The sequence below is a fragment of the Dipodomys spectabilis genome, unplaced genomic scaffold (genome assembly GCF_019054845.1).
Source record: "Dipodomys spectabilis isolate Male_0828 unplaced genomic scaffold, ASM1905484v1 ptg000388l, whole genome shotgun sequence".
Taxonomy (NCBI): domain Eukaryota; kingdom Metazoa; phylum Chordata; class Mammalia; order Rodentia; family Heteromyidae; genus Dipodomys; species Dipodomys spectabilis.
Genome location: NW_024871065.1, coordinates 1,815,325 through 1,839,820, shown reverse-complemented (window position 1 = coordinate 1,839,820; position 24,496 = coordinate 1,815,325). Strand labels below are relative to the sequence as shown.

At 39.6% G+C, this 24,496-nt stretch overlaps 1 long non-coding RNA gene across 1 annotated transcript in view; it reads left to right on the top strand.

Moving 5' to 3' along the window:
- The window catches only part of LOC122096776, a 28,944-nt gene extending 4,654 nt beyond the window's left edge, over positions 1–24,290 (top strand). Inside the window, exons 2-3 of the long non-coding RNA XR_006145387.1 lie at positions 23,622–23,636; positions 24,175–24,290. This is a non-coding gene — a long non-coding RNA (uncharacterized LOC122096776). The remainder of the gene's footprint in view (positions 1–23,621; positions 23,637–24,174) is intronic.
- The last annotated feature ends 206 nt before the right edge of the window (positions 24,291–24,496 follow it).

Genomic DNA, 24,496 nt, shown 5'->3' with positions numbered 1-24,496 from the left:
GCACTCCAAGGCCAGGGAAGATATTTTGTAAAATGGGTTCTTTGGCCCTCGTGCAGAAAAGTTACCATTCCTGTATAAGCCTAAAGTCCTCCATAGGGTATAGTCATTGTCCTCAATTGAAGTTGATATTGAAATGTCTTATAAGCCAGGGTAATGATAGATTGTCACGAATAGTTTGGTATCTTTTGTCATGTGAACCCACATGCACATACCTTTATGTTTCTGACTAGTTCATAGGTCCTTGCAAAGGTTCAAGTTACTATGTAGGACAATGTGGTCAATGTCTGTAAAGTGGGGAAGGAGACCTCCAAAGAGAGCTCTCAACATATAATATGTGAATAAAGGCTTCAGAGCCATTGACTCCCACCCTCAGGACTACAAGTTCTTGTCCTTTCTTGGTTTGAGGAAGTCTGTGTTCTAGCTGTTTGGCCTGGGGCTTTAAGTTAAGGAAGCTTTGGTGGAAAAGATAGGTTGACATAGAATGAAGAAAGAATGTGCTGTTTGCACTTTTGGAAATATAGCAGAATTGTGCCATCAGCCATCTCTCTGTCTCCTTAATTATCCTACCATTGGCTACAGAGTCTAGCTTGTGCTCTAAGGGGAATGTGGCAGGAGACAAAAGATTTATTCCACAGGTTAATTGATAAGGTCTGAGAAGACAAGTCTGAGCTCCCCTAGGGATGTAGCCTAAAGCTACTGAGAGGAACTTTTAGGATCAGAAAAGAGGTAAGAATTGTAAAGAGATTTTCACGTGCAAAATGAAAAGACAAAAGCAGACTGGTTTGCAAGTGATTAAGCTTCACATCAACATAGACCTACCCTAAACTTCACTCTTCTACCCTAAACCACTCTCTTTGTAGGAAAATGGAGGTAATGTGCCGTGTTCTTAAGAAGCCCAGTGAGGAAACTTTTCACTAGTTACCAGAAGAGATTATTAAAGGACTTGCAAGAGAGCACAGCAAATGCTCACAGACAGTGCCCAAGCTCTGAGTTGATGCCTCGGGACCAACAGCAAAAAGAAAAAAAACATAAAACCCTTAAATGAAAAGCAAACTTTAGAATTGGGGAGTTTCTGGAAAATTAATTGTTAGATTTTGTGAAATCCAAATCATCAGAAGTAACCTAACAATCTCACTATTTTATGCCAGTGTATATATTACAGCAACAGGAATGACCCAGGTATAAGTTTAGTGTCTGTGAGTACCTTTGTAAGATGAGAGGGGAGGTATTAGGGTATTTATGACCACATTTCAATATTTGGTATTTAAACAAGAAATGGTTAATTAGGATATTTTTATGTGGAAACTAAATCACATCTTATGAGGACCAAATAAATAATTAGCTACTTTCTGGAGTAGTGTCACTGTTTTTAACATTCATGGGGACAGTGTGCTTTTTATAGACCTACTAATGTGCTATGATATGTATACCATGTGAGGTCCTGAATGTGTTCTGCTTGCTTTTGAGAGCACTTGTTAATAGAAGATCTAAATAGGGTTTACAGTGATGGAGAATATGTAAATGCAAGAAAATTATTTGTTTAATTCATTGTCAATCTGATAAGTAGTAAAAGTTTATCAAAATATGATAATATCATCTTTCATATACCTTATTAGACTTAATGTTGCCATGGTAGATTATTGTCTCCTTAGAATTGTGATCTTGTCTCTATTGCTAGCAGCAGAAATGTGTTTGCATGCATTAGGGAAACTGTAATTTTTTAATGGTCTTGGGGCTTAAATTCAGGGCTTGGCTGCTGTCCCTCAGCTCTTCAGGTCAAGACTCGTGCTCAACCACTTGAGTGACAGTGCTACTTTTAGTTTTCTGTTGGTTTATTGGAGATAAGAGTCTCACCGACATTCCTGCCTAGGCTGGCTTTGACCCATGGTCCTCAGACCTCAGCCTCCTGAGTAGCTAGGATTACAGTCATAAGCCACCAGGGCACTGCAGATCTTTGTTGTTTAGTGACTAGGTTTATACATTGTCCAGAATTTATAATTTGCTATTTAATTCTTCCAGTGAATAGATAATACAGCAAGCTGCAAACATTTTATGTAAGACAAAAGCATACCTGCAGCATAATGAAATTCCAGGTTGGAATTCTCATAACCCAGCTCTAATATCTTCATGGGAATGTGCCATTACAGAAGCTGATGTCATTTGATGATGTGGCTGTGGACTTCACCTGGATGGAGTGGCAGAATCTGGATCCTGGTCAGAGGATCCTTCATAGAGATGTAATGCTGGAGACCTATAGCAACCTCATGTCCTTGGGTGAGCAAAGGTTATTTTTACTTGGAAGATCAAGTGTTGTTATTTTAGTAGATATTAGACTATTTATGTTATTTAGGGATAACATTCCAGTCCAAGGGAAGTGTTATTTCTTTCTAAGGGAAACTTCAACTTGATTATATGTACCTCAAGAGCTAATTTTATTCTTATTCTTTAAGAAGGCAAATCAGTAGTTGGACAAAAGTTCTAAAATATGTTCCACTAATAGAAGACTGACTTCCCAGACTTGGAGTGATTATTATAGGTGGATCTACATTCTAGATAGAATGTACATTACTACTGACAGTATGATCTGGAAATCAGTAGTTGAAAGTGCAGTGCTTCAAGCTTGGAATCCTAGATACTCTGGAGTCTGAAACTGAAGATTTTGGCTTGAAGCCAGCAACTGCAGAAAAATGACCATGAGACTCTTATCTCCAATTAACCATTCCAAAAGTAGAACTGTAGCCAAGACTCAAACTAGTAGAATGCTAGCTTTGAGCAAAAGAGCTGAGTTCAAGCCACACAATTGGCAAAATAAACCCAAAGCTGGGGGAAAATCCACCATGGAGCTGTTAATTGAGAAACCAGATTTAGGAGCAATCTTGTGAACAGGATGTCTGAGACCTTACAGCAATAATGACGTAGCAAGAGCAATAGTTCTCCACTATTTCTTAATCACAGGGCATTGTGTTCCTAAACCTAAATTGATTGTCAAACTGGAGCAAGGTACAGAACCATGGATAAGTGAAGCCTCAGACAAGTATTTCACAGGTAAGATAAAGCATGTTGAATGGTGATGTTGGATCCAGAGCCAGTTGGTATGTTTATCTTGAGGTGTACCAAGCAATAGTATTCCTAGTGCCCCTGAGTCATGTATGGCAGAGATCTAGGTGATCCTTTGTGTCAAGGAATTGTCAATCCATTATTCTCATGAACAGAAACTGAATTTGGTGTGTCAGTATTGTTAATGTCCTTTTGTCTTTAGAAAAGTCATTCTAAAAGAAAAAATGACAATGAGAAATGTAGAAAAGGAGATATCATTTTCTTTTAAACTAGTACTATGCAGGTAGGAGGAAAATAGGAGTATGCTAGGGCTACTGTCCTCTGATAGGGACAATTTCTTATCAGTATTGCTGGCCATGGAGTGGAATTCAGAATCGTGGCTTTAAGAGTGTGTCGCTGAATAACTTCAGTAAATATTTCCTTGAGAAAAATAGAAAAATCTGAAATACAGGAAAACATTTTTTTCCATTGTAAAACATCAGTACTACTTTCTTAATTACTACATTGTGGAAAAAAGTATATATTCTGCATAAAACAATGTTTTGCCATTTGAGAATATTGAAACAGAATGGGAGAAAATATCTTTACATTAAGGAATTTATGGCTCTCATTTATGTTTTTGTCTATTTTTCTCTAATTCATTTTAGATGTCTAAGAAATGGAGGATATAATTATCACCTGTCAGGAAAGTCACAATGAATATCTATCTGAAGTAGTAATCATGAAAAGTAACCCAGGGGAAGAAAAAGTGAGATATATAAAAACTTTTAATTTGAGCTCCATACAGAAGTCAGAACTGATTAAGAATAATGGGAAATCCTTTGGGATGAGGACAGAAATGGTCACTGGGTATCAGAACATGGGTGTCTACAGTGATTCTAGTAAGATGTGTGCTGTATATAGTCCCAGTGTGTCTCCTGTAGTTGAGGAATGTGAACAATGTGACACCTCTTTCACCCAGAAGACACACCTTACTTTCCCTCAGAGAACACACACAGGAGCGAAACCTTATGAAATTAACATGTGTGGAAAGTCTTTCACCTCAAAGTCAAACCTCACAAAAATTGAAGTTAACAAAAAAATAAAACCATCTGCCACTTGAGCTACAGAATCACTTCTAGGCCTTGAGAGGAAGGAATGAAGGAAGGATGGAAAGAAGGAAGGAAAGAAGGAAGGAAGGAAGGAAGGAAGGAAGGAGAGAGTGAAGGAGGGAAGTGAGAGAGGGAAAGAGGAAGGAAAGGAATGAGGAAGAAGGAAGAAATAAACTTTTCAAAAGAAGAATATTTAATTTTTGGTGAATGTGAGAATTATTCTTTCAGAGATGGAGCTCAAGAAAAATGGCTTTTACAAAAAGCAAATTCTTGAACTGTTTACAAAATGATAAAGAGGATGTAACATTTTATAAATTGATTTAATAATTCAGTAATATTAAGTAATGAGGTCAGGTTTGGCTGGTGCCCTATTGGCCACATGGTGGATGGTGGGGTCTGGCATCTTGTCTTCATGCATGGGGAAGGAAATGCCCCCATCCATCACTTACCACCCAACTGATGGGTGTGGCTGGTTCCCTGGAAGCAGGGGTGAGCATTTGGCTGATATGTTACTCAATCTGTTAATCCTGTGCCTGGGACTGGAATTTCCTGTGGACCTGCCTTCTGCTTAGGCCCTATTTAGGCTGGACCAGCAGTGGCACTAGATGCCATGGTACATGTCTCTGTGATCATGTCCTGTGTCCTGTCTCCTGGCTTGTCTCTGGTCATCATAGTGTGTCAATTCAGCCCTCTCTTGGTGCTGATTGGTTTCTTTTCTTTTCTTTTCTTTTTTTAGATTTTCACTGTATTCTTTTTTTAATGTATTTTTTATTGTAAAAATACTGTATAGAGGGGTTAAAATTACATGGGCAAGATAATGAGTACATTTCTTATCAAGCATTGTAGCCTCCTCCTTTGTTTTCCCTTCCCATCCCTTCCCAGCCTCTGCCCCCTCCAATACTCCCCCCCCACCAAAGTTGTAAAGTTCGTTTTTGACATGACAACGGGTACTTCTCATTGTTGCAACGGTTCCACCTGTATCCTTATTATGCTGATTGGATTCTTAGTGTTGTTTTAATTTTTTTTCTTCTGTCCTGTTTCCAAGCTAAGTGTATTTGTGGACTGCAAGTCTTTGTTACATCAGGCTGCTTGCAGACTGCTAGCTGTGTAATAAAGACTCCAGTATTCCATCTTCCCAAAGGTAGCTTCCAACAAATATACTGTCTTCTTTTACAGAAGCACAAAGGTTGACCTAAATTTAGAATTTGTAGAGTCAAGATAGATGCCACAGTATAGTTATGTGATTTAAGATATCCTGGAGGCATTTAGAAAAATATCTGTTACATCAGAAAGTGCTTAATTAGTAAACCAAGACCAAGACTCCAGATCCTATATAAGCCAGTCATTCTAGATATGTCTAGAGCTGTTTGGTTACATGAAGAGCTCTACTTTCACACTTTCATGAAGAAATGTTTTTGTGCCAATATGAGGTGTTCAACTCAAGAACTGAGTTGAAGCCATCCAGAGCTGGCTTCAAAGGAGATTCTCTCATCTTGGCCTCCATAAAAGCTAGGAATCAAAGCATGAGCCCTGTGGGCTGTTCTGAAGAAATCTCTCTCTGGGAATAAGAGGTTTCATTCAGTGCTTCACCTCATGATTTCCGTCCCTTCAACAATTTCTGTATTTATTTTAATTTTTCAAAGAGAATCCTTAAATCCTGGCCAGGGTTCCATTTACAAGATAAGGACAGTGGACTTCACATTGCCAGATTTAGCTAGGCTGCTAGCTTAACCCCTTCCCTCACACTGTTCACCCTTCTGCTTATCTACTGAGGTCCAGTTAAAAAAAATAGGGGGATTGGGAGGCCCTTGGCCTTCCTACTTGTAACACACACACACACACACACACACACACACACACACACACACACCTGCCACTGGATATAGCTCATTCTCCCATTTTTACAAACTGGATGCTTTCTGATAAAGGATGGTTCATGGACTGGAGTCCCTTCTACCTAGGCCTGTCATATAGCTGTAATTAAAAGACATGGACTAACATGCCACATTCATTCAAAGTAGCCCAAAGGATAACATTTTATTTTTGATTTTATTATTTTTGTTATTATCATTTGGCCAACGCTTTTGCTTGACCTCAAAAGTTAAGGGACTTACTGCTCACTGAATTGGAAAAGTACCCTTTCTTTATTTTAATTTAAAACCAGCAATTAAAAATGAGCAATTACACTCCCTCATGTGTGGAATCTTAGCTACTCAGGAAGCTGAAATTAGAAAGGTAGTATTAGTAGGCCATCCCATGCAAAAGCTTCATGAATATGGTATCTTAGCCAATAAAAGGATGGATCTGGTCATATGTGCCTATCTTGTTTGCTACTTGTGATATGTAATTATAAAATTAGTGTGTTGAAAGGCCCAGACAAAGAAGCAAGACCCTAAGTTGAAAAATCAGTGATACAAAAGGGCATCTGGGGGGAAGATGGCAGAGGAGAAGCTGGAATCTGAACAAGCTCTCGCATAGAAAGCAGTTTTAGAGTTCCAGTGAACAGTCCTAAGACAGAGTATCACACCAAGTGTGCCATCACAGGACAGAGAGTTAGTCAAGAGAGGGGAAGCCAAGCAGACACATCTGAGCGCCTGCCAGCAGCTGCTGCTGCGGCGGCAGGGTCGCGGTAGCGACCACCGCCACGGGGAGCATACCTGAGACACAGTCCGGGACGAAGGAGCCAGACCCAGCAGACGAGCGGATTCTACTCAACACCAGCAAGAACCGACAAGGAGCGGACAACTTCATCCTGCACTTTGCAGACCAGAGACGACCCAGGATCCAAGACTCGGCGTGAGTAGAAGCCCTACTTCCTCACTCCTTCTCAGGGAGCAGAGGAGGGAAGGCCACCCCTCTCCCCCCAGCACTGGTGATCTCCATCTTGGATACCGACAAAGCTCAGAGGAGTGGCTAGCTCCAGCTCAGGCCTTGGAATAAAACGAGTCATTTAGCAGGTCACAAGAACTTAATGGCGAAGTGACCTCACAGACTCAGTTCCATCCAGGGAAAAGTCACCCAGCTCAGGCGCCAGCCATTGGAGTGGATTTCCTCACTGGGCAATCGGAGCCAGAGGCTGCCCCTCCCTCTAGCAGCCACCACAATCAATTGAAAAACAGAAACCCTGAGAATGGCTCCAGGCTGGGCTCGGTGAGTTTTTCACAAATAGCCCCAGGGAAAAGCTACTGTTTGTTGAAAGGCCTCAACTCTACCCAGAACCTAGCCTAATCACTGCATCCCCCTCTTTTGTGATTCTCAAAGCAGATCACCCTTCCATTAAACTAACCTGGGAGGGGGATCTCAAAATCTTGGGTAAAGCAGAGCATTTTGCTGCCTGTTCGAACAAACTGACTTAAGAAACCAATCAAGCCACAGGACCTCAAGCTGACCAGAGACTCCAACAAGAGGCTGGTTATAGACAAAAGGGAGATACAGGATTCTTCCCACGACTCCCCCCCCCAAAAAAATCAAAGAACTTCTTCTTCTTCCTCTTCTTCTTCTTCTTCTTCTTCTTCTTCTTCTTCTTCTTCTTCTTCTTCTTCTTCTTCTTCTTCTTCTTCTTCTTCTTCTTCTTCTTCTTCTTCTTCTTCTTCTTCTTCTTCTTCTTCTTCTTCTTCTTCTTCTTCTTCTTCTTCTTCTTCTTCTTCTTCTTCTTTTCTTTTCTTTTTTTTTTTGGGTCCGGTCGTGGGACCTGTACTCTGGGCCTGGGTGCTGTCCCTCAGCTCTTCAGGTCAAGGCTAGCGCTCTACCACTTGAGCCACAGCACCACTTCCGGCTGTTTTCTTTTTGCTTATGTGGTGCTGAGGAATCGAACCCAGGGCCTCATGCATGCAAGGCAAGCGCTCTACCATTGAGCCAACTTCCCAGCCCACTTTTTTTTTTTTTTTTTGGTACCTTATATATATAAAAAAATTTTTTTTCCTTTTCTAAAACTTTTATTAATCTTTAATTTTTGCCTCTTTTGAAAAAATAATTGTTTTCCAGTAACTTTTTTTTCCTCTTATAATTTTTATTTTAGGAATACGTGAATGTGCGTTTTCCTTTCTTTTCTTGTCTTCTTTCTCTTTTTCTTTCTTAATTATCTTTTTGTTTTTTGTCTAGCTCTACTGAACTTCTGATCTTTTCTTCTCCCTTTCCTATCCTTTCCACCTTTTCCTCTCTTTTGTTCTTCTTTATGTGACTTAACTCTTGTCCTGCACATCCTCAGATAAACCCGTAGTTAACTAGTAGACCCTATCCCCCATTGTGTACACACTTAATCCACAAATTTATTACTCAATTCAAAACCTCTGAGACTTAAATTCTTTAATAGCAGTACTACCTCTTTATACCTATATAATATTTTAAGCATTTTTTTGAGTTTTTCACATCTCCTCTATGTCCCTCCCCTTCTCTCAATTTATTCACATTCCTCTCTAAATAGATGGCCTTTTATTCTCTATAATAACATTAATTTTTACGTTTTTATTTTTTTTCTGGTATCTTTTCATTCCCCTTTCCCTTTCTTCTTTTTCTCTCTCTCTCTCTACTTGCATCCTACCCAACCTATTTCCTGCATTGGGATTAGGACATAGTTAACTCTCCCTGTGCCTCCCCACACCAATCTATTCCTATTTTTTACCCACATCTCTCCCTAACCCTAATAATTTCTGGTTTTCCAAATTATTCTCTGCAGTTCGAAGTCCATTAACATATAGTTGTTTGATGTTGAATAGATATATCTGTTGAACTAGATTGTATCTGTAGACTATTGACTGTACAAATGCAAACTTTGGTTGATGGTTGCCTTAAGATAGTGTTCTAGCACAAAACTGGTGCTATCTTCATCTCAAATGGGCAGAGTAAGCCAGAAAAACACTAGAAAAATGGTAAATTCGGGTATCTCAATTCCCAATCTTGATAATCAGGGGTCAGAACAGATAATGAATAATCCAGAGGAGAGTTCCCAAATAGCTCTACAAACACTGCTAGCAAACATGATAAATAGAGAAGTTTGACAACTTACAAAGGACTCTGCATGAGCGTGATAGGGAGAGAGAGGAGGCACCCCAGAAGTTTATACAGGAATATCATAAGCGTGAGGAAGCTACTCAAAAACTGATACAGGATTTGCGTGAACAACTTGAGAATACTCAAAGAGAAAGGGAGGAATGGCGTGAGCAGGCTGAGAACACTCAAAGAGAACTGCAGGAATCCCAGGAACGGGAGGAAAGAGAACTACAGGAATCCCACAAATGGGAGGAAGCTAATCAAAGAGTAATACAGGAATTGAGAGACCAGGTAGAGAATACACAAAGATCACTAAAGGCATTCATGGAATCCATTAACAAAGAGCTGAAGGAAGTCAGGGAGACCACAAAGGGAATGCTGAATGGAACCCAACAGAAGGAATGGAAGTCCAAAGAAACCATAACCAATCAACTAAGTGATTTGAGAACAAACACTGAACACCAAATTAAGGAAGTAAAGAAATTCATACAAGACCTAAAACAGAGCTTCAACAAAGAACTTGAAGCCATCAAAGACATAAAAAACAAAGTAGAGAGTCTTGACAGCAGGTTAGACCATGCAGAACATCGAATCTCAGGGATTGAAGACAGCCTAGATATTATAGAGAAAGAACATACAACCATCCAAGACAAGTCCAAGAAATATGATAGATCTATTCAACACCTGGAAGACACCATCAGAAGGCCTAATCTAAGGATAATGGGTGTAGAAGAGCACCTAGAAACAGAAGTTAATGGTCTAGGAAAGTTGTTTAACAGGATCCCAGCAGAGAACTTCCCAAACATGCAAAAAGATAGGCCTATTCAGATACAAGAAGCCTTTAGAACCCCAAATAGACCAGACCAGAATAGGACATCCCACCATCACATTATAATCCACACAGGATCAACTCAGACCAAGGAAAAGATCCTTAAAGCTGTCAGAGAGAAAAGGTTAATCACCTATAAAGGGAAACCAATTAGAATCACCTCAGATTTCTCAGCAGAGACAATCAAAGCAAGAAGAGCCTGGAATGATGTATGCCATGCCCTAAAAACAAACAACTATCAACCAAGAAAACTGTACCCAGCTAAACTCTCCTTCATAACTGAAGGCCAAATAAAAACCTTCCATAGCAAAGAAAAATTGAAACAATACATCTCCACCAAACCAGCCCTACAAAAGATTCTTAAAGATGTCCTACACATAGAAAACCAACAAGACCGCAATAAAGGCCAAGAAACTGCACCCAAACTGAGAATCCAAGAACCATAGGAAGAACCCAGTTTTTGCAGCCCCCAAGAAGGTGGATAACATGGCAGGAACTCCCAAATACCTCTCAGTCCTGTCTCTTAACGTTAACGGACTGAACTCTCCAATTAAGCGACATAGACTGTCTAGTTGGATTAAAAAACAAGACCCTTCTATCTGCTGCCTGCAGGAGTCACATCTTGCCCGTAAAAACAAACACATTTTCAATGTTAAAGGCTAGAACAAAATCTACCAAGCAAACGGCCCCCATAAACAGGCGGGAGGTGCAATCCTAATATCAGATAAAATAGACTTCATTAAAATTTGTGAGAAGAGATAAAGAAGGTTGCTACATACTAATTAAAGGATCTCTCCTTCAGGAGGATATTACAATTCTAAATATCTATTCGGCCAAACAATGGAGCACCCAAATTTATCAAAGAAACACTACTTTCCCTCAAATCCCATATAGATCCAAAGACATTAATTGTTGGGGATTTTAACACACCAATCTCCCCACTAGATAGATCAACTCGGCAAAAACTCAACAGAGAAACCGCAGATCTAAACAGCTGCATAGATCAACTAGACTTAACAGACATCTACCGAACATTTCACCCAGCAGCATCAGAATACACGTTTTTCTCAGCAGCACATGGAACATTTTCTAAAATAGACCACATTTTAGGCCACAAAGCAAACTTGTCTAAATTCAGAAACATTGAAGTTATACCTTGCATTCTCTCTGACCACAGGGAATAAAATTAGAACTCAACACCAAAAGCCACCAAAGAAAGTCTGGTATCACATGGAGACTGAAGAACACACTACTTAATCATGAGTGGGTCATGGGGAAGATTAGAAAGGAAATTCAAATGTTCATGCTATTCAACAAAAATGAACACACAAATTACCAGCTCCTCTGGGACAGAGCAAAGGCAGTACTCAGAGGCAAGTTTATAGCTCTGAGCTCCTACATCAACAAATTGGAGAGATCTGAAACTAACAATTTAAGGACACATCTAAACTTCCTTGAAAAAGAGCAGCAAGATAAACCCCAATCCAGTAGACAGAAAGAAATAATAAAAATTAAATCAGAATTAAATGAATTAGAATCCAAAAAAACTATAGAAAGAATCAACAAAACAAAGAGTTGGTTCTTCGAAAAACTTAACAAAATTGACAGACCCTTAGCAAATCTTATCAGAAAAAGAAGAGAACACACCCAAATTAATAAACTCAGAGATGAGAATGGAAACACCACCACGGAAACAACCAAGATTCAGAACATTATAAGGGAATACTTCTCAAAACATTATGCTAATAAGTTTGAGAACCTGACAGAAATGGACCTCTTCCTAGCAAATATTGACATGCCAAAACTAAACCAAGATGAGTTAAACTATCTTAACAGGCCCATATCAAGCATTGAAATAGAAAGAGCAATAAGAGACCTCCCAGCTAAGAAAAGTCCAGGACCAGATGGTTTTACAGCGGATTTTTACAAGGCCTTCAAAGCAGAGCTCACAGCAATTCTCCTCCAACTCTTCAATGAAATTGAAAGAGAAAGCTCACTACCGAATACATTCTATGAAGCCATCATAACCCTCATCCCAAAACCAGGCAGGGACTCATCAAAGAAAGAGAACTATAGACCCATTTCTTTGATGAATATTGATGCAAAACTTCTCAACAAAATTTTGGCCAACCGACTTCAACAATTCATCCAAAAAATCATACACCACGATCAAGCAGGATTCATTTCAGGGATGCAAAGCTGGTTCAATATACTCAAATCAATTAATATTATTCATCACATCAACAGGAGCAAGAATAAGAACAACATGGTTATCTCAATAGACGCAGAAAAAGCATTCGACAAGATCCAACACCCCTTTATGATGAAGGTTTTGGAAAAATTAGGAATCCATGGAACATTCCTCAATACAATAAAGGCTGTATATGCTACTTTCATATTTTAATCAGCTATTTGTGTATGTCCTTTTTAGAAAAGTCTCTTTAATCTTTTTCCCATTTTAAAATTAGATTTTATGGTGTGGGGGTTACATGGAGCATTTTCTTTATATTTTCAAATCCATATTTGTTAGTAATCTATTTGAAGAATATGCAAATATTTTCTCCTACCATGCTTTTGCTTCTTTGTTGATGGTTCTTTTCAGTATAAAAGGTTTTCATTGTATGCACTTAATCTGGTTTGGTATGGTATTTATTTTTTAATTTTTGTTCAGTTATTGATTTATTATCAGTCATGGGGCTTGAACTCTGGGTATGAGCTTGTCCCTCAGCTCTTCAGTTCAAGACTAGCACTCTACTACTTGGGCCATTGCACAACTTCTGGTGTTCTGGTGCTTCATTAGAGATGAGTTTCATAGGTTTTTCTGCCAGGCTGGCTTTGAACCATGATCCTCAGATCTCACTCTCCTGAGTAGTTAGGATTACAGGTATCAGTCACCAGAGTCTGGCATTTGTTTGTTTATTTTTTGCATGAGTCATTTTTGGTGTCTTATTTAAGGATTTACTGTTAAATCTAATGCCATAAGGCTTTCTTCATCTCCTGTCTTCTTCTCCTTTCCCTTTCCCTTTTGTTCCCTTCTCTCCACTACTCTCTTGTCTCCTCTTCTTCCTTCTTTTCCCTGACCTTTGGCTTCCCTTCTCTCCCTCCTCCACTCATTTTGTTTTCTCTATATGTCTGAGATGAGACTTGCTAGTATCACTACAATTAGGCTTCTAACTTAGAAACACATACCTCACACTCCACCACAAGAAAGCCACACTCCATGGCTTTCTTGAGCTACTATTGGAGCGTGAACTCCAGGTCTCACAGACAGTCAGCTTCCTCACTCACTGTTGGCACAATCACTTTAGCCTTACCTCTAACTTGTTTATTAGCTGCTTAATTTGAATTGTTTTTCTAGGCTGGCTTACAGACCTCAGTTTCCTCCTTAGTAGCTAGGCTAAAATGACAGTTTTGAGCCAGAAGTGCTTGTTTTGTTTTGACTTACCTCAACATTTAACATTCACACTTAATTGGATACTACAATGAAAGGATTATTGTTACTGGTTTATGTGGAATTAATATTCAACCTAAACTGAAATAGTTTATCTTTCAAATTAAGTGTTGTTGTATTATATCTCTAATAATTGTAACTGTTCTTCTTACTGTGGTAGATTTTGATCACCAAGCAAATCATTTATGCTGGAAATATTGTTTTATTAATGTAATTTAATATTATTATGGAGGTGATGCATAGAGATTAATAAATACTGTTTCTTCATACAGTGTCTTCCATTCCTTCACTCTCTGCCACTCCCTCCCTCCTATCTCTACTCCTGAGTTGTATACTGTATTTTCATCACCCTATTTCCCTCAAATTCTATGGCTCTGCCACACCCTCCAGAAGATTTTCACATGAATACTCCATACATAATTGAAAGCACTTGTTTTTATTTCACAACTGAAGTAAGACAGTGACTCCCTTTAATATTCTATAAATCATACTAATAGCATACATTTGTTACAGATCCATTCTAGTTCCCATCTGTTTGTTTTACTGATAGATTATTAGAAACATATTGTTGGATTTTATTGTGTTTATAACATAGCTTTCTTTCTCATACTGATTTCTAGACAATTTGTCTTCAGATCTATTCTCAGTGTGTCTGTCTTGGTAAATATAACAGCATAGTGATTATTAAACAGCCTTTAGGTAAAGATAATGCCTTCCACATGTGTGTTTGTGGTGACCATTTTTCTGGTTGTTCAGTCATTAAGAGGAGTATTAGACACCAGGCGTTGGTGGCTCACACCTGTAATCCTAGCTACTCAAGAGGCTGAGATATGAGGATCTCGGTTCAAAGCCAGCCCTGGTAGGAAAGTCCATGAGATCCTTATCCCCAATAAAGCACTAGAGAACCAGATGTGGTGCTGTGGCTCAAGAGGTAGATCATTTGCCTTGAGGTCAAGAGCAGAGGTATAGCACCCAATCCCTGAGTTCAAGCACCATGGCCGACAAAAAAATAAAAAGAGGAGTATTCGTTCTCCAATCATAATGAGAGATTAAAGAAATTATCATTCTTTGGCCTTTTAACCATGTCTTTGTAGACTTTTCAGAGTAAATTTTTTATTATACAGATTGATGATACATGTTATTATCAGTGCTCTGTATCTGTGGTAACACACTTTGTGCTGATGTTTATTTCTTCTCATATTATCAGTATCTGTATTTTCATTATTCATTTTTGCTTCAGGTATCATTATATTGAGTTATTTTGATTTCTTGATAATTAATGTATATTTCTTTGGATGGCTTATTGAGTTTTTTGAGTATATTTTCTTCAGTTCAAATCAGACAGTACCTGATATATTTACTATTTTTATATTACAATATAAATATGGTTTCATTTTAGTAATTACTTTGCTATTTATTGTGTTTGTCTCCTCTGATACTTATTTCTTAGTTTGCTTTCATGTAATCTGCACACAGCCTTCTATACAGTGAAAATCACCTGTAATACAATTCCTGGCAATCTTCTATACACTGTAAATCACCTCTGATGCCTATTACATTTTAAATCCTTCTAAATAGTTGTTATACTGCATTGTTCATAGGATAATGCCAGTTTTTGCAAAGACTACATGAAGACTATAGGTGTCATACTTTTTCAAATATTTTGGATCTATGGTTTGTTGAATCTGTGAAACAAACAAATATGCAAGGCATAATATACTCCTATGAAAATGCTACTACAGGGGCTGGGAAGGTGGCTCAGTGGTAGAGTGCTTGCCTTGCATGCATGAGGCCCTGGGTTTGGTTCCTCAGCACCACATAAACAGAACAAGCTGGAATTGGTGCTGTGGCTCAAGTGGTAGAGTACTAGCCTTGAGCTGAAGAGCTGAGGGACAGAGCCCAGGCCCAGAGATCAAGCCCTGTGACTGATGAAAAGAAAAAAAAATGCTGTTATGCAGTAGCTATACCCTAATCTGGTAGTCTGACTGTTTCTTTAATAAAGAAGTAACCACAAATTTTATGTACAGAATAAAGACCATCCTTAGGCTGAAGCACAGAACTTCTAAAGACGTAAAACATGTATCATAATTGTTGCTATACTATAGAACTGCAAGAAAGTAAATTTCCCAGTCTGATTTTTCTTACGGCAGACATAGGTAATTAAGTTGCTGGAGGTACTGCAGTTCATTATTACGAGGTACTCTAGTAGTTTACAGTATTCTCACATTACTCACCTATGACATCATATAATATAGTTACTTTTCTTTTTTTTTTTTATTGTAAAGCTACTATACAGAGGGTTACAGTTACATGAGTGAGGTTACGAGTACACTTCCTCTTGAACATTGTTACCCCCCTCCATTGTTTTCCCCCTACCATCCCCTCCCTCCCTCCCTTCCCCGAGGTTCTTTTTTTTTTTTTTTTTTGATTGTGATTAAATGATTACATAATTTCAAAGTCACAAGTTCATTCTAACTTCCCTGGAGCAAATTGTCTACCACAGTCTGTAATATATAACAGTGTTCACATGTTATATACCATATTTGTGATCAGCAGCATGAGGATATTTAGTAGTGGTTCAACCAGATGAGCAGGAGTTCTTTGTTTCTTAAATCCTGTTAGTTTTGTCGTATCACCTAACCTTTTGGATTTAGCATCCACTTATGAGGGAGACCATGTACCGTTTGTCTCTTCGTTCTTGGCTTACCTCGCTCAACATGATTCCTTCTAGCTCCATCCATTTCCCTGCAAATGCCATTATTTTGTCATTTCTAATGGCTGCATAATATTCCATTGTGTATAGATACCACAATTTTTGGATCCATTCATCTGTGGTGGGGCACCTAGGTTGTTTCCATATCCTAGCTATTGCGAACAGTGCTGCAATAAACATGGAGGTGCATGTGTCCTTGTATATTGGTTCCTGTTGTTCAGGGTAGATGCCTAGAAGTGGTATGACTGGGTCGTAAGGGAGGTCAATCTTTAGCTTTCTAAGGACCCTCCAGACTGCTTTCCAAAGTGGTTGTATAAGTGTACATTCCCACCAGCAGTGTAATAGGGTTCCTCTTTCTCCACATCCCCTCCAGCATTTGTCGTTGGCTGATTTGTGGATGTGGGACATTCTGACTGGGGTAAGGTGGTATCTCAGGGTTGTCTTTATTTGCATTTCCTTCACCACCAGGGATGATGAACATTTCCTCATGTGTTTCTTTGCCATTTTTATTTCTTCATTTGAGAAGTCCCTCTTTAGTTCCCTTGCCCATTTAGTAATTGGTTTGTTAGGTTTGGGAGGGATTAGTTTCTTGAGTTCCCTGTATATACAGGATGTTAACCCCTTGTCTGATATATTGCTGGTAAATATTTTTTCCCAATTAGTTGGTTGTCTTTCTAGCTTAGTTGCGATAGATTTAGCTGTGCAGAAGCTTTTTATTTTAAGGTAGTCCCATTTGTCGAGTCTCTCTCCAACTTATTGTGACCCTGGGACTCTGTTCAGGAAGTTCCTTCCTGTGCCTATTAGTTCAAGTGTCTCTCCTACTCTGTCCTGCAGTAGTTTCAGAGATTCAGGTTTAATGTTAAGGTCTTTAATCCATTTTGAGTTGATGTTGGTGCATGGTGACAGGCTGGGGTCCACTTTTAGTTTTCTGCATGTGGCTGCCCAGTTTTCCCAGCACCAGCGGTTGAAGAGGCTGTGTTTCTTCCATTGTATGTCTTTGGCTCCTTTGTCGAATATCAGCTGGCTGTAGGCCTGTGGATTTATATCTGGATCTTCTATTCTGTTCCATTGGTCTTCGGGTCTGTTTTTGTGCCAGTACCATGCTGTCTTTGTGATTATAGCTCTGTAGTAGAGTTTGAAGTTCGGCATGGATAGCCCTCCCATATTGTCTTTATCCCCTAGAATTGTTTTGGCTATTCTAGGTCTTTTGTTGTTCCATATAAATTTTTGGACTGTTTTCTGTATTTCAGTGATGTACGTCATTGGGATTTTAATAGGAATTGCATTGAATTTGTATATTAGTTTTGGAAGTATCACCATCTTTACTATATTAAGTCGGCCTATCCAGGAGCATGGGAGGTCTTTCCATTTCCTAGTGTCTTCTGCAATTTCTTTCTTTAACTTTTTATAGTTCTCATTAAATAGTTCTTTTACATCTTTGGTTAGGTTAATTCCTAAATATTTTATTTTTTGGGAGGTTATTGTGAATGGGGTTGCTCCCTTTATTTCCCTCTCTTCCTGTGCTTTATCAGTGTATAGGAAGGCAACTGATTTTTGTGGGTTTATTTTGTATCCTGCTATTTTGCCGAAGTGACTTATGATTTCTAAAAGTTTGGGGATGGAGTTTTTGGGATCGTGGAGGTATAGTATCATGTCGTCTGCAAAAAGGGATAGTTTCACTTCTTCTTTCCCTATGCGGATCCCTTTAATGTCTTTTTCTTGCCTTATTGCCCTGGCTAGGGGTTCTAGGACTATGTTGAAGAGGAGTGGAGACAGTGGACATCCTTGCCTTGTTCCTGTTTTTAGGAGGATTGGTTGTAGCTTTTCCCCATTAAGTATAATATTGGCTATTGGTCTGTCATAAATGGCTTTTATTGTTTTTAGAAATGTTCCTTCTATTCCTATTTTCTCCAGAGCTTTTAGCATGAATGAATGTTGAATTTTATCAAAGGCCTTTTCTGCATCTGTGCCGATAATCATGTGATTCTTGACCTTGGCTCTGTTGATATGCTGGATTACATTTATTGACTTACATATGTTAAACCATCCCTGTGTCTCTGGGATGAAGCCTACCTGATCATAGTGTATTATTTTTTTTATGTGTTTCTGGATTCTGTTAGCTAGAATCTTGTTAAGGATCTTTGCATCTGTGTTCATCAAGGAGATTGGCCTGTAATTCTCCTTTTTGGTTGGGTCTTTGCCTGGTTTGGGGATGAGTGTGATATTGGCTTCGTAGAATGAGTTTGGGATAGCTCCCTCCTTCTCTGTTTCTCTGAAGAGCTTGAGGAGTATGGGTATTAGTTCTTCTTTAAAGGTCTTATAGAATTCTGCTGTGAATCCATCTGGTCCTGGGCTTCTTTTGTTGGAAGACTTTTGATAGCTTCCTGTATCTCATTATAGGATATTGGCTTATTTAATTGGTTAACTTCTTCTTTGCTCAGTTTGGGTAACTTGTATTTCTCTAAAAATGCATCCATTTCCGCCAGATTTTCTTCCTTTAGAGAGTATAGCTTTTGAAAGTAGTCTGTTAGAATTGTTTGGATATCTTGGGTACGTGTTGTGATGTTTCCCGTGGCATCCCTAATCCTATTAATATGGGTTTCCTCTCTTCTTTTTTTAATTAATCTTGCCAACGGGCCATCAATTTTGTTTATTTTTTCAAAGAACCAGCTTTTTGTTTGGTTTATTTTGGTTATGGTTTTCTGATTTTCTAATTGGTTAATCTCTGCTCTCAATTTGGTTATCTGGCTTCGTCTAGTAGCTTTAGGTCCCATTTTTTCTTGTTTTTCTAGCTGTTTTAGTTGCAACATGAGATTATTTACTTGGTCTGTCTCCATTCTCTTGATGTGGGCACTGAGGGCAATAAATTTGCCCCTCAGGACTGCTTTTGCTGTGTCCCACAAGTTTCTTTGTGAGGTGTTTTCATTTTCATTGAGTTCTAGGAAATGCTTTATTTCTTCTCTGATCTCTTCTGTTACCCAGGCCTTGTTAAGGAGTGTGCTGTTCAATTTCCATGTATTAGAGAAATTTCTGCGGTATGCTTTGTTATTGAGAGCTAGCTTGATTCCATTGTGGTCAGATAGGATACAGGGGATTATGTCGATCCCTTTGTATTTGCTTAAGTTCCTTGAATGAACTATGATATAGTCTATTTTGGAGAAAGTTCCATGAGCTGCTGAGAAGAATGTGTACTGTGTTGTTTTAGGGTGAAATACTCGGTAGATGTCAGTTAATTCCGCTTGAAGTATGGCCTCACTTAATTCGGTAGCTTCTTTGCCAATCCTCTGGTTGGTAGACCTGTCCTTTGGTGAGAGTGGCGTGTTAAAGTCTCCTAGTATTATTGTATTGGGATCTATTTTATTCTGTAAGTTTGAGAGCATTTGTTTAACATATCTGGGTGCACCAATATTTGGGGCATATAAGTTGATGATGGTTATATCCTCCTCTTGGATTGTTCCCTTTATTAATATGTAGTGTCCGTCCTTGTCTTTCTGTACTGATTTTAATGAAAAGTTTATTTTGTCAGATATCAGGATAGCTACACCTGCTTTCTTATTGGGGGAATTTGATTGGTAGATCCTTTTCCACCCCTTCACTCTGAGTTTGTTTGTATGTTTGGCTGAGAGGTGGGTCTCCTGAAGGCAACAGATGGATGGGTCTTGTTTTCTGATCCAGTCCTCAGTTCGTTTTCCTTTAATTGGCGAATTCAGCCCATTTATATTAAGAGAAAGTATAGAGAGATGCATTGTGGTCCCTGCCATTCCGTTTTCCTAAGTTTTTCTTCTTTCCTTTCCTCCTGTGCTTGCTCAGTTAGACTTTGAGTAATGCCTGTTTGGGGCAGGTCCCAGTTCCTGGTTGCTTTCTTCAGGTTGTGTCCCCCCTCTTGGAATTCTTTGTAATGCTGGCTTAATGTTTATGTATTCATTTAGTTTTTCTTTGCTATTAAAAGTTTTCAGTTCTCCATCGAATGTGAATGCTAGCTTTGCCGGGTACATCAGTCTGGGTTGGCAGTTATTGGCTCTCAGGGCTCGTATGGTGCTTTCCCAGGCTTTTCTTGCATTCATTGTTTGTGTGGAGAGATCTGCAGTGATTCTAATTTTTTTCCCGTTGTAGTATAGCTCCTTCTTCATTTTTGCTGCATGCAGGATTGTTTCCTTATTATTCAGATCCATCATTGTTACTATTATGTGCCTAGAGGTGTTTCTCCTGGGATCTTGCTTGTTGGGTGTTCGATAAGCTTTTGTGATGTAGTTAAGATGGTCGTTTTTGAGGTGGGGAAAATTTTCATTGACTATCTTGTTAAATAGGTGTTGCATTCCCTTGCTCTGGAATTCCTCACCTTCGTCCACTCCGATTATGCGAAGGTTAAATTTTTTAGCATTATCTGCTTGCTCTTGAATTTCCCTTTGGTTTAATTTGAGTGATTTTTCCATATCTGTCACTTTTTGGTCCAGTTGGTGTATTCTGTCTTCTGTATCTGACACTCTACCTTCCATTTCATTCACTCTGTTGACCGTGGCTTCTATTGTGGTTTGCATGGAGGAAATGGATCCCTTTATGGATTCAATGTTGGTTCTCAGAGTACTGATCTCACCTCTCAATGAGGTGAGATCAGTATGCATTACCTCTAATTTGGCGTTTATCTCACTTCTTACTGAGGTTTGTGCAGCTTCTATTTTTGCATCCAATTTTTGTTTGATATCCTGTATATCTTTTGATAGTTCATCCTTGTGCTCTTTCAATTTCTGATCCATTTCTCGCTTTATTTCTTGAGTCATTGCCTCCAGCAACCCTTGGATGTAGTTTTTGTCTTCCATTCCTGCTTTGCTCCCACTGGGGCTCTCCCCTGCGTGGCTGCTGGCTTTTGAGGTGAGCTTGCTGTCCTGGGTAGTGGTAAACCTTGTGATTTTTCTCTGTGATTTTCGCATGGGGGCTCAGGAGACTGCTCTTCAATCTTGTTTTGGTGTGTCTGTCTTTGCTTGGTTGCTGATTCTGTATTGGTAGAGAGAGTCTGTGCCTGATCTGGATTCTGTTGGGAGCCTATTTCCAGCTGCTATTCACTTAGGATTCTCAGCTCTCTGCTGTAGCAATTCCCGCCTTTGGAAGGGTTGAGCAGCCTAGACTGCTTGTGTTTGCTCCTGCGGGTGCTCTTGGGAAGATCAGATGCTCTGGATGCACTCTCCCAAATACTGGAGTCTGCTATGGGCTCCTGATGTGTTTTTGTTTGTTTGTTTTGGGCTGGTTGTGGGCTTGAACTCTAGGTTTGGGTGCTGTCCCTCAGCTCTTCAGCTCAGGGCTGGCACCCTACCATTTGAGCCACAGCCCCACTTCTGACCCTTTTTGCTTTGTTCAGGCGCCGGTCCCCTGGCCTGGTTCCGGCCCCAGCCTGGAGCGCGCTCGTTAGGCCTGTGCTAATGTGTATCCACCTTGGTTATGCAGCCTGGAGGACACAGTTCAAATTTCTTCTACTGTTGGTAGTCTTGACCCAGGGGCACTGTTCCTGGCTTGAGCATTTAAGCTCCCTTCCAGGGGCGCTCTTGCTCTGGCCTGGCCAGCAGAGTGTGCTCCACCGGCTGGTGGAGCTCTCGAACAGTTCCCAGTTTTAGTGGGTCCTGTGGTCCGGGTGTTGGGGTAGGGAGTCTAGGTCAGGGTCTGGGGATTCCCTCCAGCTCTGGTCTCCCTTGATGGATTCCCTGTCCCCTGATGGGTACTCACCCTGTAGGTCGTCAGTTGTTGTTGCAGTCCGTCAGTTGTTGTTGCAGTCCGAGTTCAGTTGGGGTGGTTGCGCGCTGGGTTGGGCGGCCCCCAGCCGGGTCGTTGCGATCGCGATTGGGCGGGTGGTCTGCGGACAGGTCCCTTTGTGGCGCTGCTGGTGCCGGGCAGCTTTGGCGGGATGGAGCCTCTCCGCTCCGGTGGAGAGTGATGGGTGGGGTGGGATCCTCCTGGAGACTCCGGCTGGTAGGTTTCTCTGTTCCTGGCGATCCGCTGTTCTGCAATCCGGTACCTGGTGATCTGCAAGCAGCCCCCTGTGTCTCTGTGGCTCCGGCAGCCCCCGCCGGGCCGGCTGGCCGGCGGCTTGGCGCACTGCCGCGCGGCCAGTAAAGGTTGGGGGAGGGGTCTTCGCTCTTCTCTGTTCTGAAATTCTTCTTTTCCTCTCTTTCTTTTTTTTGTTATTTTCCACCTCTGGTTTTTCTCTGAGTGTTCGTCTTTTTGTTGTTGTCGGTCTCTTGGGGAGATTAAAGGTTGGAACTCGAACTCTCTTTTTGGTTGGAGAGAGCTGTGGCGTTTCCCTACTGCCCCGTCGCCATCTTGGTCCCCCCTCTATAGTTACTTTTCAATGAGATAATTCCATTTAAAATCTGAATCAATTACACTTTTTAATTTTTTGTTGGTATTCTTTGAACACAGGTCCTCAAATTCGTCAGCAAGTTCAGTATTAATTGATCCATATTACTAATCTGCATACTTTGGTTTAATTACACCTATATATTTATATATTGAATCTTCATGCTTTATGAATCATGAATATGGTGCTGTGTTCTCCCTTCACAAATCATTTTAGACAACTTACATAAAATATATGTTCTATACATTCCTTTATATTACCTAAACATTTGCAATTTTCAGGTGTATTTTCACGTTGACATCTTTCTTATTGTCTTGAAGCAGGATAATTTCTTGTAACAGTCTGCAGATGGAGATGTGTTATTAATTAATTACCTTTCCTGAAAATACCCATAATCTGCATTTTTTAAAGTGTGAATTGACTAAGAAAGAAAAACTTAAACACAGAAAAATATTATTTTCAATTGTAAAATATCAGTATTACTTTCATAAAATCTTAGGGAGAAAGGCATACAGTTCTCATAAATCCATTCCTACTTTGATATTTTAAAATCTTAAATTTTAAAAGATAATGTGCTACCTTCACAATAAAGAGTTTTTGGATATCAATTAAGTTTTTGTATTTTTTCTTATGACTCATTTTAGAGGTCCAAAAACATAGATGTTGTGATTAAGTCTTTCCAGGATGAATCTCTGTGTAAAATAGCAGTCACAACTAATGATACAGTTGAGGGAAGAGTGTGATTAGGAACACATTTAATTTTGAGCTCAAAATGTAAGGCAGAGCAGACGAGGACTAATGGGAACCCTGAAGGATGAGAACTGAGGATTTCAATGAACCTGATGAGATGCATGCCCGGGGTGTCTACTGAAGTTGAAGAACCCCACAGTTATTCTGAGCATTTTTATGCAAAATTATGAAAGTCCAAATGAGCTGCAACATTTGAATATGGTAGAGAAGAGAAGGTAGTACAATAAGAGACCATATTTTTTAGACAGTATTGGAGGACACTCCAGTAAGCATAATGAATATAGAGAAGAGTATGGTAATTCTGATGTCCTTGCCCAAGAAATACTTGAGGGAGGGAGGAAAACACCTGAATGTATTGTATGTGCAAAATCAGTCCACTTAAGGTCCACAGTCAGTTCACATCAAAAAATGTACAAAGGAGAGAATCCTTATACTTTTACTGAATGTGCAAAATCTTTCAGTAAGGAAATACACCTAACAATACCTCAGGGCATGTATCCACAGAAGAAGCTTGATGAGCATAAGCACTGTCCAAAATCTATGTCTGAGAAAACAGAAGTGACATTCCTACCATAAGCACCCACAGTAGAGAAACCCTATATGTATGAGGAATGTAGGAAAATTTCCACGTAGAAGTCAGTTCTCAGCAGGCACAACAGAATTCACACAGAAGAGAAACGTTATGATTGCAAGAAATGTAGAACTTACTTTGCATCAGATAGCACACAGGAGAGAAACCTCATGAATGTAACAAATGTGGAAAGTCTTTCAACCACTAAGTTAAACCTTCATGTTCATCAGAGAACATACATAGGAGTATCACGAATGTAGAAAGTCTTTCAACTGGAAGGCAGAACTTTCTTTTCATCAGAGAACACATAGAGGAGAGAAACTTTGTGATTGCAACAAATGTGGAAAATCCTTTAAGCAGAGGTCACAGCTTTCCAGCCATAATAGAATTCACACAGGTGAGAAACCTTATGAATGTAACAAATGTTGAAAGTCCTTCTCCTGGAATTCAGATTGCAACACACATAAGAGAATTCACACTGGAGAGAAACCTTATGAATGTAACAAATGTGGAAGTCCCATCAGATTGTAATCACAGCTTACTTTGCATCAGAGAACACACACAGTAGAGAAACCTTATGAATGTAAGAAATGGGTAAGTCCTTCACTCTGAATTAACACCTCCACTCACATGTGAGGATTCACACACGTGAGAAACCTTAGGAATGTAATAAATGTGGGAAGTCTCACCTGGAAGATA